A 17,320-nucleotide genomic window follows, 5' to 3' on the forward strand; every position below is an offset into this window, starting at 1 on the left:
GGCTTTGGAAAGGAGATAACAGCTGACTTTTATGCAGATCGAGAATTGCTGTGCGCTCTGCAAGAAAATGCCAAAACCTCAACTTATGCCATTTGGAAAGAACTCAGCACACTCTGAACTTGGGCATTCAAAAGCTATTATTTTTATGCCAACATGAAAGTTTATTCAGGAAGTTGCAAAAGAAAAAAAAAGTCTCATAGCAGTGAACTCCAAGGGAATTGGAAAGTCCTTAGTCTTGCTGCTTGTCTGTGTTCAACAGTTGACGATGTAAAACAGGGTCTATTTATCAGAAGTATCTCTGTAGACACAAATAACTTCAAATTTCCCATGACTCTGAGCAGCAAAGATTAATCCTGTATCTGTGCTCTAGTTGACTGCAAAGGTGGTTCTGCGCCATGTCATTTTCACTCAGGAATTCAGGCCATGGAGCTTCCCTGAGGTGTGATGCTGTCACTATAGCATAGGTTATAGGTCACGGCCGTTCATGTACTTCTGCTCAGTAGTGACATATGTCACATCTGCACATGGTTGTCCAAGCAAGCCATATGACATTACCAACTTCACGCAATGAGGAGGTAAAATCACACTGTCAACTCTCCAAAAAAGAGCACGAGAAATATCAGTTTAGCACAACAGAAAAGAGGGAGTAGGTTCAAGAGCTGTGGGGGAATTAACAGAAAGGGTACTGATGGGATGTAGGATAAAAATGAAAGGGAAAGTCCAGGGTGATGCTTTGGTTTTGGGCTTCACATTTGACTATGGGTCAATTTGATTCAATATTTGATTGACTATGGGTCACTGATTCCTGGGACCAGAAAAAAAAAAACAAAAACAAAAGCAAAAACAAAACAAACAGGGGCTGAGGATTTAGCTCAGTGGCACAGCTCCTGCCTGTCAAACGCAAGGTCATGAGTACCAGAAAAAAAAACAAAAACAAAAACAGAAACACATTTGACTATGGGGCAAAGATGGTGGCATTCACTGAAAAATATGTGCTCAGTTTGTGGCATGTACATTTGTTCTGCTGGGAGAAGAATTAAATAGGCAGTTGATTAAATGGGTCTGGAGTTTAGGAGAAAGACACAAAGTGGACATAAAGATTGCCCATCATCAACTCAGAAGTGGTGGTTGAAGCTAAAGGAAATTGGGTAGAGTAAAACAGAATAAAAAAGATGTGACAGTATTATATGCTGGTAAGGATGTTAAGCAACTGGTCTGTTTATGCAACTATGATAAAGTGGATATTGACACAGCTATTTTTAAAAATAATTTTCAGTTACCTTATAAAGATATGCAAACCCTCTTATCCAGAAATACTAGTTCTGGATCTATATCCTAGAAAAATTCAGAGAAGACATATGAAAGGGTCTCACAGCAGCATGTCTATATTAGCAAAAAATGGGAAATAACCCAGATACCCATCAGCAAGAGAAAGACTAAATGAACTGTGGAGCATTCTTGCAATGGAATGATGCAGTAATAAAAAATAATGAAGGAGGGCTTCAGAAACAGCATGGATGAGCCTCAAGAACATAATGTGAAGGGGAAAAAGAGTCACAGAAGAGAACATCCAGTATGATGCATTTTATAGAAAGCTCAAATGCTTATAAAACTAAACACATGTGGTTACACTGAAAAAATAAGTGTGGAAATGATAAACACACAAATCAGAACAGTGGTTGTCTTTGTAGAGGAAGGGTATGGGTAGGATCCCAATAGTGCACCCAGGGGGTTTCAAAAATAATTACCACAATGTTTATGTTCAGCAGGCTGGGAGGAAAATGGTCTAATCTAAGTTGTACTTATTTCCTTTTTTGCATCTATATCATAAAGGTTCTTTGCTTTGACTCAATACTTTTTAATATTTTATTTTTAAAAGTATTAATCTAAAATGTAAAAGCAAACAAAATAAAATAAAGGAGTCTTGGACACGGGCCACAATGAATTTTGAAGAATTTTATGATCAAGGATACTTTAATGGAAACACATTTAATGGCCAGAGACAGCCAGGAGAGAATAAAGCCATGGAAGTTAGAAGAAAGGTAATAATCATGGCTATCATGTATGAAATACTTTCTGTGTGCCAGGCATTTGTCTAAGCATATTATGAATATATTTCACTTCACCTTTTATCAATATTATGAGGTAGATATTATTATGTTCTACTAACATATGAAAAAATGAAACTAAAGGAGCCAAGTCATTAGTGTAAGGTCCTACATTTATGTAAGACCTATGTAAGTGGTAGAATTTTAGATTAGAACAAAGTCTACTTTGACCACAATTTGTGCTTTTAACCACATTTTATGTTCTCCCTCCTCCAAATGTATGAGAATCTTGAAGAGGAGGAAATAGTGGACAATATTAAATGTTGCCCAGAAATAAGATGGAGCAGAAGAGCTTCCATCGGATTTTAGAATGACGAGTTACCTATCAATTCTGTCTATATGGCCAGCAGTGACAGTGGAATTAGGGAAATTCAAATTGGATTACATGAAAGTATGAATTAGAAGTGAAGAGATAAAAATGGAGGATATATCATAAAAGAGAAGAATAACCCTAGGCAAAGGCCATCTTACACTGACGATAACTAGAGATTTGGCTAAATAGGAAACTTGTAAAGCAGGCCACAGAATCAGAGACCTGACTTTAGTAAGGAGAGCGAGAGATAAGGACATCCTAGAAAGAGGGTCAGGGAATAAAAGAACACAGTAGAGTATTTGTTCCTTCAGCCATGACAAAAACAAGCAATGAACTTAGCCTCTCCCTAAACAAACAAGACAGTTATGTAAAGAACTGTTTTCCAAACTTGGATGGCATTCCAGGACTGTGATCCCTGAAGTAAAAGTAAACAAACAAGGTGAGCCCTACCATTGCTGTAGCAGTCAGCCTGAAGACAACTTCTGGACTGTGGCTCATGAAAGGAGAACCTCAAAGGAGACTTCAAGACAAGATCAGCAAGAAGGAAGGAAGTAGCAGGAACTTTATGGCAGAGATGAAGAAAGAAGGGAGCAATGCAGTAGATCTTCAGAAATCTGTACCCTTAAATACCAAGTAAAAATATTATATATTTGTAGAATGAAACTGCAGAAGGCCAGGCAAAGGATGACCAGGAGTCAAGATCAGACCATTCCTAGAGCTAACAGAAGGCAGGACAACTTTCAAGCCCCAACAAAGTCAAATAGGAAAGGCCCTGTTACCAGCTGGGTTATACAGCAGAAATGCCAGAGGATTATGTCTTAGTTATGGACTGAAGCATCTCTATGATATTGCCTATTTTAGATGTACTCCGGAGATGCTTAAAAGCAGGTCTTTATGTAGGTTAGCTTTCTATCACTGTGGCAGATGTCTGAGAGGAAAGGTTTATTTTGGCCCATGGTTTCAGAGGTTTCAGTCCATGGTCTGCTGGCTCCATTGCTTCCAGTCCTGTAGTGAGGTAGAAACATCATGGTGGAAGGATGTGGCAGAAGAAACAGCTCAGTTCCTGGCACAAAGGAAGAAGGGACAGAGGGAAGGAGAGAGGGAGGAAGGGAGGGAGGGTGGGAGAAACAGAGAGGGATTGTGGCCTGGAGCTGGGTATATTTATGTAGTCATGGGGTGTCTTCAAGTTTCAAGAATGTGTTCCCAGTTTCCCCCGGGTCACGCATCTGGTTGGCTCTATGATACTGTGCTTGAAGGGGGGAAGATAACAATGACAGGGGAGGAGAGGGGCAGAGGCAGAGACAAGGAGATGGAGGAGAGGAAGGAGAGAGAAAACAGATGTCCATAAAAATATACCCTTCAAAGTTATGCCACTAATGACCTCCTTCCTCCAACTAGGTCCCACCTCAGAGTTTCCATCAATTCCTAATAGCACCATGGACTAGAGACCAGACTTTCAGCACATGAGCTTTGGGGGAAATTTAAGATCTAAACTGTAACAGTAAGGAATGAAATGGGACCACAATTAAGCCAACTACCTGAGAAAATTAAGTCCAATATTCTTTCAAGGAAAACAACAAACTCTAGAACATCAATGACATAATAGTCAAAATGTTCAGATCCAATAAAATATTGCAAAACATAAGCAGGCATAAAATAATGATTTTGGGCCAGAATGAAAACAAACACTGATCCACCAATAGAAATAGACCCAGAAATGACTTGATGATTTTGAACTAACAGACAAGGACATTAAAATAGTTATTACTGTATAACTCTGTGCAGATATTGAAAGAAAAATACAGAATAAGGAGAGAAATGGATATATAAGACTGACATTGGATTTCAAAAGTTAAAAATAAACAATATCTGAAATGTGAATTTTATTGGAAAAGGTTAATCACAGATTACACCCAATAGAGGAAAAATGTGAACTTGAATACAAGTGAGCTTGATGACATAGCAAGAGAAGGGACTTAATGTTGACATCTTTGTTGAAATGTGCATTTAACAGATGTTGCTTTTGGCACTTCTCTTTACTTTAAAGGAAAAAGATTTGGGTTCTAGTTTTAGTTCTGCTGACCTTACAAACTTGGATAAGCATTTCACTGCTCAACCTCACTTTTCACATTTAAATAATGAGAGTGATAAGAATTAATACAAAGGATTATTTTCAAAGTTAAATGGTAGAACGTCAAGAACTGTTGCATGTTAAGTTGGTCCCACAGTTGTCAAGAGGTGTCTAGAAAAGCTGAAGAACCTGAACATACTATTTCAGAAAGATTTCATATAGTTGGTTTTGGGGTCTGTGTTCAATAAATAATCTTGGAAAATCAGAATGCACTGCGAGAAAGCAGAGTGAGGCCCACTTCTTTTCTCTCCCTCTTTCTGTCTTCTAGAGCCATCTATACATATTTGGTTTAAGTAATCAGGTACAATGAATTTGTCAGTTTTACTCTGTTGACATCTGTCTTCATCACTGCAAGCTCCAGATATCTTACCTGCAAATTGGCACAAATATCACTTAGGCCGAGAGAATACGCCTGGACCAGAAAGGGGATTTAAGAATGAGTGAAAACTCCATTTGGTGATGTCATCCAGAAATATTTTGGGTGCACTAAATAGCAATACCTGGCCAGGAGCTACTTCTAGATTTTATGGCAAGTATCAAGTCTCTCAGCTTGCAACTAGCAATAAAATAAGGCAAAATAAACTAAAACCACTGCTTTGGTTCTTTTCTCATTCAAAGTGGAAAACTTAAGAGATTATGATAACAACTAGCATAGCATAAATGTGTATGCTCTGGTTTGGATATGGGTGGAATATGTCCTTCAGCTGTTCATATGTTGGAACCTTGGTCCCTAGTGTGATGACATTGAGAAGTGGTAGAACTTTTAGGACTTGGGTTCCAGAGGAACGTGGTAGACAATGGGGTGGCACTCTCAGGAGGCATTAATGTATTCTCACAGGACTCTGATTAGCTCTTGTGAGAGTGAGTTGCTAAAAAAAGAGAAAACCTAATACCTAAGTCTTTTTGACTTCCTGCTCACTACATGATCTCTACCATATATGAATTCTTGCCATTAGGATGTCATTTGCCACAAGGCTCTCATAAATGACCAAACAAAGGGACCACTTGAACTTTTAGCCTCCAAAACTTTGAGTCAAGTAAACCTCTTTTACTCACAACTTCTCATTTTCTGGTAATTTGTTATAACAACAGAAAATGGTCTTTCTTTATGAAAATAATCATTCATTGTCTCATCTGATCCTCTGGCAAGGGTGTGGAGTAGCTATGATAGGTATTTTTGCCCTATTATATAGCTGAGGGAACACATATTCAAGTCCACAAAGGTTAATAAACTACCCAAGGTTACCAGCAAAAGTTCTGTAGGCAACACAGCACTTAAATCTTAGTCTCCTAATTCTAAATCTTCATTGAAAGACCAAGGGCATTTCTCTTCCGTGTCTTTGTTTACATTGTCCCCTCTGTCTGCTGCATTATCAAAAGAAGGAATGAGGTAATAAGCTCGCCATTGGTGGAGGGCAGTAAGGAGACGGTTAAGTACTTGGCAGGGATAATGTAGATGAGATTCAAATATTGAGTAGAATATTGGACTTGACAGCCCTCCAGTCTCTTTCAAATCTGTGATTCAGAATCATTAACCTGAAAGTACTAAAGCTGGCACATAATCCTAAACATGGAAGCTGGGCTGGGACAGCAGAGGAGTGTACAGACTCTGAACCAGAGGTGACATTTCAGTTGACAGAATCCCAAGCATCATGGCCAGAGAAGGTCTTGGCTGGGCTTGCTGTCAGCTGTTCAATACCCACCTCATCTCTCCACTCATGCCAGTTAGAACAGCACTAGCCCTTGGATAAAGCACCTCACGGTCCCTTCTGGTTCCAAGAATGTAGAAAAAGGTACATCTGGGTGGCTCCTAGCTCTGGAGCAGGTTCTAGGAAGGGCTTTTCAGAGGTCAGCTGGGCTGCAGCATCTTCTGATACCAAAGAGCAGGGTAACTGACCTGAAAGTTTAACAGGGCAACTTAGCTGGACTCTGGCTAGCACACAAGGAAAACAATTCACTTCAAAGCTTAATCAGTGAAAAAAATACCAGCGTGATCAATCAAGAGTGAGCCAGGGCCAAACCACCTCTTGCTACTGCTTTTTGGAGCACAGATTGACCCTACTTCTGAGATTCATAGCTTCAAGTTGAAGATCTGGTTCTGTCTGTTTTGTGTGGTGACTTGGCCAGTTAATCATCTTTTTCTCTTGTTTCTTTGTCTGCAGTTGAGGAATTACCCATGCCCTCCACTCAGTAAAGTAAATGAAGCGATAGATGTGTACACATCCATGTCACAGAGCAGGGGTTCTACAAATCCTAACTTTCTCCCACTTCTCACTTAGTAGTAGAATTCCAATAATGGAAAAGCAACATCTTATGCAAATGGTCCATTAAAAATGACAAGAAAAAGTTAAGAAAATGGTCTAGTGTTTTTCTTACATGATTTGAGTGAGGATCAGTGGCTAACATTTATCATTCACCATTTAGTGCAATTTGAAACAAACAAACAAACCAAAAATAAAAGGAAATCTGGGGTTATTAATGTGGCTCAAGGGGTCACTCTGCCCAAAGCCAAACCACTCACTCTGCACAGCTTTGCCCTACATGTGGCTGCCCCCCCACCCTGGGGGCTCCTCCCCTGCCCTGTACTCCCTGTCAACATGACTGATGAATTCAATATCCCCCTCTCTCTAGCTGACAGCACAGCGAGCTGACTCCAATCAGCAGGACCTCCTCGTCGCCTGCCGCAGGCCTCCCCAATCACAGGCAGAGGCTGCTGTGGACAGACAGACGGTCTGCAGAGGCTGGTAAGTAAGAACTCCCTGAGAGCCTCTGCCAAGGGCTGATTTGATGAGGCCACCCCTGCCTGTCAGCCGCGGGTGGGATTCATCAGGACCTTGCCCCACGCCTCCTTCACCCCCAAGAATGCCAGAAAGGATTTTTCTTTCAACCTGACTGCTCTGAGGGCATAGTAAGTCTGCTGGATTACGACTCACCAGTCTGTCACAGCCCTTTATTCCAGAAGCCTTTAGGCCCCAAATGAGATTAGGAACGTTTTCTTGGGACAGATCTTCCCTCGTTTATGGATTCATTCCATAAATGTTTACTCAGCCCACTGTCAAACTATGAAGGTGACCCAAGGACAGGTTTTTGGTGAGCCTCACCGTAAAGAAAGCCCATTCCATGAAATGAAATCCAGAAATTATCGAATATACGAGGCAGGAATTTTACAGGCATCACCTGGTTGATTATCATATGCAGAGCTGCTGTCTTCACCTTATAAATGAGAAAACTGAGGCAAATGGGGGCTTAGTGATTGACTCAAGATCTATAGCTAGAAAATCACAGAAACGGGATTCAAACCTGTCTGGCACCAAATGCCACGTCATAATGATTTTTACTGCATTTCCTGCTTCCATACCTTTAAAAAAAAGTTTTAGATAGAAAAAAGGAAGACTAAGCTGCTTGGGGAAGCACTATGAAAACTATAAAGGCCTCTGCTGTAAGAAAATAGTGTTCTTTTTCAGAATCTGGAGTTGCATCGGGTTAACTCGGTGGACAATGAAGCATTTGGTGGTTGACCTCTTTGCAAGTTCAGGAGGCCTCTCAAATTTCAGGCATCAAGGACACCTGGGAGCGCTGGGATTCTGAACTGTTTCCGTATGTGTGTCTCCCTGGCCGTGGCTCCCGAGTGTGGCTGGAACTTTGGTGCACTCTTCTGCCACATGGTGAGATGAGGTCGCCCCGACTCTGGCCTGGGGTTTTAATCTAAATAACCATGGGAATGGGCTACATTCAACCTGGTGAAAGTGTTTATTTCTTATATCTATTTGAAGTAAACTTCCTTTCCAAAGTCCTCCCACTAAAAGTTTAGGGAGGAAAAGAAGACTTTTCTATGCTCAGGGAAATTTCCCTTGCATTTCTTAGCTCTTTGCTGTAGGAGTTGAGTTTTTCAGATCCACAGCCAAGGGGGTGGAGCATTAGGAGACAGAATGGAGCAAAGCAGCAAGAAATAGTGAGTAGGGTGCTAGTCTGGTCTGAGGCAATTTGAGTGCATCTTTCCACATCTCCATTTCCACTTCTCCAGCTATAGAATGGAGGCGATAATACCTTTACATCTTGCAGAGTTATTGTGCAAATCAAATGTAGTAATGATTTTACACATCCCCTTCTTTTATTCTTAAGTAACTGCTAGAAACTTGAGAAACAGTGATGACCGAGACAGTCATGGCCTATGTTCAGGACGCTTGCAGCTGAGTGGAAGAGAGAGACATATGACTCAATCTTGACAGGAACCACTGTTTAGAGAAATGTTATGAGAAGTGTTAAGAGACAGCTGTGCAGGTTTCTGTAGGGCTTGTGTCTGAAGAGGGTGAGACTTGAAGGGCATCAAGGGGATGGAACACAGAGGGAAGGCAGGGCATCCTCCTTACGTAAACCAGCGCACATAAAATTGTAAAGGAGTTTGGCATAACCTAAGTGTGCAGAAAAGCTCACTGTGTAAGCCAGAGACAAATCCAGCTTGAGCTCAGAAAGCTCATTTAAGAGTGCCTTCTGCCCCTTCTGGGTATTTTTTCCAGAAGAATTAAAAACATGATACCATAGCCATACGTGTGCACCCATGTTTACAGCAGCACAGTTTTTGTCAAAGCTAAGTCTTGGAAACAACTCAAATGCCCATCAACCAAGGAATGGATAAAAAAGATGTGGTATATTTATATAATGGAGTATTACTCAGCTATAAAGAAGGATAAACTTGAAGCTTTTAATAGGTAAATGGATGCAACTAGAGACCATACTCATAAGTGAAATAAATCAGACTCACATGTATAAACATCATATTGTCTCCCTAGTGTAAGAACCCGAAAGAGTAAATAAGATCCAAAACTACAATAGATATTGTGAAAGGAAAAGAAACTGCCCAAAGGAAAAGAACAGCTGGGATGGGCGAAAGGAGAAAAGAAGGAATGGAAAAGAAAAAAATATATATACACACAAGATAGCTAAGATAGTTATACCACTAATTTCTTTTAGTTCACTGAAGGGAATGGTTTGTGCTTATATTGTTCAATCAATCTTGCATGCCTACATCTTGTAATCTGAGCAACTACTTTGAAGATAACAATATGCAATATAATAACCATTGTTAATTTCCTATTACCTTGTTTTGAAATTCTGTATCATTGTTTTTATTGTTATTTTCCTCTTTAAAATAAAATTTTAAAAAAAGAATGCCTTCTGCTACTCCCTGAAGTGTCTCCTTTGGGCAGAACTTATACGGTCATCTCACTAATGTGGCTTGTGTGTAGTGAGCAGACAGGGAAGGTAGGCTGAATAAGCAGATGGAACAGACAAGGCTGTAGGCCATCTAAGGAGTTTGGTCTTTATTCCAGGAGTCCAACAGCAGTAGCCACAAATTGAAGGGGTGGTAAGAAATAATACTGGTAAACAGTTATTCAGGACTTCTATGAGCCTTCCTTCTGACATAAGCTTTGGAAGAGGTAGATACTATAGCTATCACCATTTTACAATGGTTGAAACTGAACCTCATATATGGCAAGGGACTTGTCTGGGGCTACATGGATGGTTAGTGGCAAATTGCTAACTTGAAGTCAGGCCTTATTGCAAAGTCTAGGTACTCAGCCACTCTGACACTGCCTCCCAGAGTGAAGCGCTTTGCTATCAATGTATTGTCTTCAAGGGCTTTCTGAATACTTAGCTGATTTTCATACTTGCTTATTGGATGGAGTGAACTGAAATCTTCATAACACTGTTTTTCTTTTTTATGATATAAAAATTATATTGATATAAAATTTCAGTGTCCATAAAGTTTTATTAGAACAGTGATATTCACTCATTTACATACATTTACATTTGCTTCTGTGCTACCATGGCAGGATGTAGTAGTTAGCAGGATGCGTCTCAAGCAAAGCCTAAAATATTTACTGTCTGGCCTTTTACAGAAGTTTGCTGAGCCCTATTTCTAACAGGTTGTCAGAAGGTATACTGATGAATTTTATAAAATCAATAACTGTTTTATATAACTATTTTACTAAGTAGTTAATGAGTCAGAAAAATCACTTGAAATATCTTATTGAAGTGAAATGATACCACAGCCTGTAATAATATGTAATTATTTTGAATTATTGTATGACATGGTCTCCAAATATACAAGTGCTTGAATATTTTCTTCTGTGATACTTGTTTTTTTAAACTCTTACCATTTTCTCAAGGCACTAAAATCTGAGCCAAGATGTATTTCAACTACTATTTAGGTGTGACCTGAAAATTAATTTTGTTTACTCCCTAGCCATTTCTGGTGTACCAGTTCCAGCAGTTACCTGAATGTGCTACTGCTTAAGTGCCTACCAACTAGGGCAGTGTTTCCCACTAATGTGTCTCAGAAAGACCTCCAAAGCACCTTCCAGACTGGGCTTTCCCTGGACTTTGACTACTTAATAAAAGAGGGCTCCACATACACACATCATGCATTTGTTCCCACAGCTCAGAAGCCTTTCCACCACCTTTCTCAAAGTGTCCGAAACAACAGGTTTGCTTCTGGGTCTTTATAGATCACCAACTTTGAAATATATAAGTAGAGTTTTAGAAGAGAATAAAGAACTTAAAACCTCCTCTTCCCGTCATCACATGAATGAGAATAGCGCAGTGCACAGCATCTGGCTAAGTAGTCTGGCTGGCCTGGAACTTGGGATCCTCCTAGCTTAGCCTCTCAAGTAGCTGGGAGGACAGGTATGCGCCACCATGCCTAGCTTTTTTTTTTTTTTTTTAAAAGACATGGTCTCACTGTATAACCCAGGCTATTCTTGAACTCATGACCATCCTCCTATCTCAGCCTCCCAAGTGCTGAGGTTACTGGCGTGTGCTACTATGGCCGGCTCCATGCCCGGCTTTACTAGGATTTCTTGAAAAAGATACCACTCAGAAAATAATTTTACTCAAAATGCTATATGTGTTTAAGTTTTAAAATCTTATTGGCTGATAGACAACTGCTACATATTCTTATCACCATCCTGTTTCTCAATTTGCAAAAGAAAGCACACACCAAAAAGTGTTCCTTTAGGGACTCCACAAAATTTAAAGTGGGAAAAATCTGCTTCCAGTTAGAAAACAAAACTTATCTTTCAGTGAAGAGTAAATTTTGATGAAATCAGTTGAGCGGAGCGGTGTCCTTTTATGTACATTGTCTTCTTCCATGAAAATTATGGAGCTAAAGGGCCAAGGACTTAGCTCAGTGGTGCAACTCCTGCCTGGCAAGCATGAGGTTCTGAGTTTGATTTCCAGTAGCCTGCCCCTCAAACAAAACCACGGAGCTTAAATCTGGGCCCCTCAGGACCTTTCTCTTCAGGTATGGTAGCCTCTGGGAGAAGCTGTGGGCCATTCCACATGCCACCTACACCCACTCCTGGAACTTGACCAGCTTTGTGTTCACCTACAAGGGTCTCTGTGCCCTGCAGCCCCACATGCAAAGCCAGACCCACCAGGTGCTCTGGGTCCTGGCTGCCTGCCTTGGAGGCATGCTGCCGTTCAGAGATCAACAGCCAGCCTAACATGTACCTGACATCACTTGTCCTGTTTGCCCTGTACTGCATGGGTGTGAAGAAGGGCCGCACCGTTGAGCCTAGGTGGGACCTGTTCCCTTTGCACACTGGGATGATCTGGGGAATTGTGCCGTGGCCCTTGGAATACCACTGGCACACACTGCAGCCCGCCGTGACCCACCTTTATGAGGACAGCAACATGTGGCACGACATCTCAGATGTACTCATCTACAGCAAGAGCCATCCTTCCACGTAACACAGGCCTGAGGTGCCCCTGGGCAAGGTCCAGCTGTGGGTCAAAGTCTGGCTCCACCTGTAAATGCTCTGTGGTGGATTAACTGCTGGTCAACTTGTGACACCCAGCTGAACTGAATCAGCATGGTGCTGGGTGTGGGAGGCCCACCTGAGGATTGTTGCCAACAATATAACAGGAGAACTGGAGGGGAAGATGGTGGGCTGTTGATTCTTCTGGAGAAGTGTGTCACGCTGGTTTTTTTGATATGAACTTGGTTATTTTCATCATTGGAGGAGCTTGGATCCAGAGCTCCCCTGAAAAGTACCACAGCTATCCTCAGTGACAGCAAGGATCCAAACACTGTCTTTCTATACAAACGTAGGACTGGGTATTAGGAGGAACATCAGTATCAGAGGGGTAACATCCACTGTGGCATCAGGATTCAAGATCCAGGCCCTGGTTTGCCAGCTTTGACCTGAGCCAGACACATCCCTTCTCATGGTCCGGTTCAACTTTCCAACAGGAACAAACCTCACCGGGCTGTGTCCAGCAGCACGCCAAATGTGAAAAGCCTCTATAAGCTCAAAAATGCAGCGGTGATAGCAACAACCAAAAGAGTGGCAAATGTTCGTTAAGAATTTCCTTCTTGGCTGGGGATGGAGCTCAGCAGAAGAGCGCATGCTCAGCATGCACAAAGCCCTGGGTTCAATCCCTGCCAGCAGAACAGCAAATGAGCAAATAAGCCAACCAATGGAAACAAGCAAAATCCCCCAGTAAAACCCAAACCAAAAATCTTCCACCTTCCTAAAGGGTAATGTTAGGTAATTTACAAAAGCTTTTCATTTACCCTTCAAAATGACCCCATAAGGTAGATTCTACTATCATCATTTAACACATATGTCAATTGAGTCGCAGAGAATTAAGTAATTTGTCCCAGGATACAGAGCTGCTATTCAGAGCTAGCCTAGTGGACCTCAGCCAAGGCGCTGAGCCATTATATGAATTATATAAGCAGTTTGCCCACTCCGAAGAGGGAAGTGAACCAAAACTGGTTCTGAACCATTTCTCCTAAGAGACTAAGAGCCCAGGCAAGATGGGTTTCAGAGAACATGTAGAGAGTGGAGAGGGACTAGGTTGTGGGAATCTGTCCAGGCAGAGAAAGGCTCATCCATAGGGCCATTTGAGGGATCTGTGATGACATCTAAATTTGTTAGGACACAAATGATGTATTTTATTGGGGAGACAGAACTTCCTCTAGCCCTGAATGGCATAGACTGCCATTCTGGTGAGTTGTCAAGTGGATTATATTCGGGTGATTCAGCATGCCATATGCTTTCCCTCATCAATCAGTCACCACCCCAGCCAAGACTCAAGGAAAGTGATGATTGTCATAGTTTGAGAATGAATTTACTATCCTCTCCAGCACTCAGGAGGATAAGGCAGGAAGATTCCTGGGAGTCAAGGCCAATCTGGGTTGCACAGTGAGTTCAAGGCCAGCTTAGACTACACAGCGAGACCCTGCTTCACTACCCCCAACCCCCTCCAAAAGAATTGATTACTGATCAACAACTACTGCATAGTCTTTATGCAGGTTATTCCAGTAAACTTTCAAATCCAATGTTAATATTAATTTTACCGACAAGGAAACAGTACAGAGATGAAACCATAATCTCTAGGTTTCATAGCTGATAGGTGAATTTGAGCCCAGGTTGCCGGGACTACAGAGTTTGTGCTGTCAGTGCCTGGTCATGGTCACCTCCATGGGCAGATTAGAGTTAACACATCTTTTGAAAATGGAACTGAATTATATTTACTTTTATCATAGAAGGGAGCTGGTAGTGTACAAGGAGTTGAACTTGTAAGCGCCAGACCACATTTTGGCTCTCTCAGTGTGACTCTGACGAAGTCAGTTTGTCACTCTTGGACCTCGGTTTCCCTATCTGTAAATTGAGACTCCTAGCACAATGCCCTTGCCCACTAACTGTAACAAGATTAGCTGGGAGAATGTATGTTAAGTCCCTAATACACTGCCTGGCAGGCAGTAAGGCCTCAGTAAAAGGGAGGAAGTATTGATTAAGAAAATTATTGATTGAGAAGAGGAGCATAAGACCAAGTGAGGGAACCTCTCTTGTCTGACTGTCTGGGCTGGGATGCCAGGGTTCCCCTACCTTCAGGCACAAATAAAAGGCTACTCTTCTTGGGTCTTGGGGCTCATTTAAGGCTGAAATTTAAACCAGTGGCTCTCCTGGTTCCTGGTCCTCAGGCCTGGACTAGAACTGATGATTTGCTTTGGTCTTCAGCTTGCTGACTGCAGATCTTGCAAGTTCTCAGTTTTCATAATCAGGAGTCAATTCCTTGTAGCAAGTTCTCTCTCTCTCTCTCTCTCTCTCTCTCTCTCTCTCTCTCTCTCTCTCTCTTTGCATCTGTCTCTCCTCCCTCCCTATATCTGCCTATTTCTATCTCTGTCGATACATGCATATATGAATACGACTAAAAAACACCATGAATGTTTATATTAAAATTTATTACAGAAAAAGATACATTGCCATTATTTCTCCTCAAAATACTCACTCTCATTTCAAATACTCTCACCATTCTTTTCACCTTCTGAAGCAGTTCTGGAAGTCCTTTCTCATGAACATCTTTAGTTGTGCTGCTATGGCTGCCTCAGTGTTCTGAATCAATTCAAGATGTTTCCCTCTGCAGAAGAATCCGAGGTCACCCCATTCAGATCTGGTCACTATGTTGGACAAGCATGCACTCTAGTGTTGTTAAGACCCTGCCTTTTGTTAGATGGCCCTCAGGAACGGCACTCACTGTATTCTAAATCACACCTTGTAAAGACACTCATAAAAGAATACTTCCAGAGCAAGAGTGATGGGATATATGTTTGAAGTGAAGTGGGAGTATTTTGAGGGGAATTAATGGCAATGTGTCTTTTGCTGTAATAAATTTTTAAAATTCAAACATTCACCATATATTTCAATAACACTTCATATCTATCTATCTATCTATCTATCTATCATCTGTCATCAACTTATCTACTCCCTTATAGGTTCTGTTTCTCTGGAGAACCTTGGTTGGAGCAGAGGGTAAGAAAGAAAATACCCTTGCTGAGCCTTATATGACAGGGGCTGACCCAGGTAATTTATATCCATTGCGTCTTTCATTCCTCAGAACAGTGCTGTGAAGGCATATGTAATTTTTAACTTATGGGGGAGAACTCTGAAACTTGGAAAGGTGAAACCACATTCCCAACGTCACACAACCAGAAAACAACAGTCAAGTTGTGTGTAGTCAGTTCTTTGAGGGCAGGAATATGGTATGATTATTTCATCTCTACCTTCCCACTTGTACTTCTTGTACCTGACCTAGTGTCTCACACATGGAAGTGAGCAGCGGGGCAAGGGCTGGGCTTGCATCATAACACGATCTTCTTAGGTCATGGGATTTCCCTGTAGGAAAGAACTTTGGGGGTCCACCGAACTCTACCCTCCTTCCCACTACCTTGTTTCTAGTCCAATTCCCTTTACCCTACTTCCTGTTGATTGTCACATGGCTATGTGTCTCCTAGGAATGGCAGGACATCCCTAAGTGTGCACCAGCAGGTGGGGAGCACACCTCTGCAGGAAACACTTCCCTAGCCCTCAGTCCCCTTTCCCTCCCCAATCCACCTGGGCCTGAGTTAGATCTTCACTTGGGTGGAAAAGGGAGGAGAGAGTGTGAGCTGAAGAACAGAGACAGAGAGAGAGAGAGAGACCCTGACAGGCTGTCTGGGCCCCTGGTGGTTCAACGATGGCTATAAATAGAAGGAATACGAAGCAGAATGTCTTTTTAATATGCACATGGAATTCATTTATTTAACGAAGAATTTTCCTGGAACAGAGAGCTTGCCATCAGAGCTGAGCTATTTTTTGAGTAGGATGTGAAGGAAAAACTCAAGAGGGTTATTTGCTGTTTGGATTTATGCTTCTAAAATATGTTGCAATAAAAAATAGAACTATAGGTGCAGAAATCCAATCAATGTTTGCCAAAGGTTGGAGGTAGGGGCAAGAGATTGGGTGCAAAGAGACATGAAGCAAATTTTTGGGAGGGTGGGGGCACTTTATATCTAGTTTGTTCGTGTTTACATGACTGCACACGTTTGCCAAAATTTGTGGGACTGTTCATCCAGAATGGATAAATCATACTGTATGTAAATTTTACCTTAACAAAACTGTCTTACAACCCACTCTTCACTATGTGCCCTTTGGAAGAGAAAGCGAGAGGTAGGGGAATGAATGCTTTCAAACACCTACTTGGGGTGAGATTCTCTGAATTTTCCTTACGAGATTAGTCTTATTTAATATCTGCAAAGCACAATGAGTTAGAGGTTGTTACATTTCACAGATGAAACACTTGAGGTTTGGTGCTTCTAAATTCACTCACTGGTGACTCTAAGGTCACATGTTGGCTCCTCCTGGGCCACATGTGGAGGATGCAGGATTCCCTAATGAGCTCCCTCCGTCTACCTGGATGTTCAGGGAGGTGAAGTCCAGAAGTGAAGCCTTGGGAGTAAATAGAACTGAGTTCTTGCTCCTTAAATAAAATACTGCCTGACAGCCCCATGTTTTCTCTCCAAAATGTTCCTCTATCCTGTATTTTTTGGCTGTTTAAGGCTGCATCTGGGAAAAGCTCTTAATAAGGTGCTAACGGTCTTTAACAGCTTTATTTAGTGTGCTTGGATCTCCCTTTTTATCAAGTGTGAGTAGCTTGGGGAGATTTGGAAATCTTAAAGAAGGTGGGGTGCTCTGCGGGACCTGCCATCTTTCCCTTTCCCATGGCTGATGTCATTAATCAATCGAGATTTCCAATGAACCCTGGCCACCCTTGCTATCCCGCATAGCACAACCCTTGCTTGAGGTAGTAATTACAAACACGCTGGAGCTGGTACTCAGACCAGGAGCCTACTTGGAATTCTACCTGTGTTGCTCAGCCTGACCTAGGTGCATTTAAAATTGAGGGTGTGAAAAATAAAAAAAAAAAATTAAGGTGAAA

The 17,320-nt window shown here is 41.6% G+C and overlaps 1 pseudogene; it reads left to right on the top strand.

Moving 5' to 3' along the window:
• Window positions 1–1,940: 1,940 nt before the first annotated feature.
• LOC102023882 lies at window positions 1,941–12,304 on the top strand (annotated as a pseudogene).
• Window positions 12,305–17,320: the final 5,016 nt, after the last annotated feature.

This window comes from Chinchilla lanigera, unplaced genomic scaffold (assembly GCF_000276665.1).
Source record: "Chinchilla lanigera isolate Chin_1 unplaced genomic scaffold, ChiLan1.0 scaffold00063, whole genome shotgun sequence".
NCBI classification, from domain to species: domain Eukaryota; kingdom Metazoa; phylum Chordata; class Mammalia; order Rodentia; family Chinchillidae; genus Chinchilla; species Chinchilla lanigera.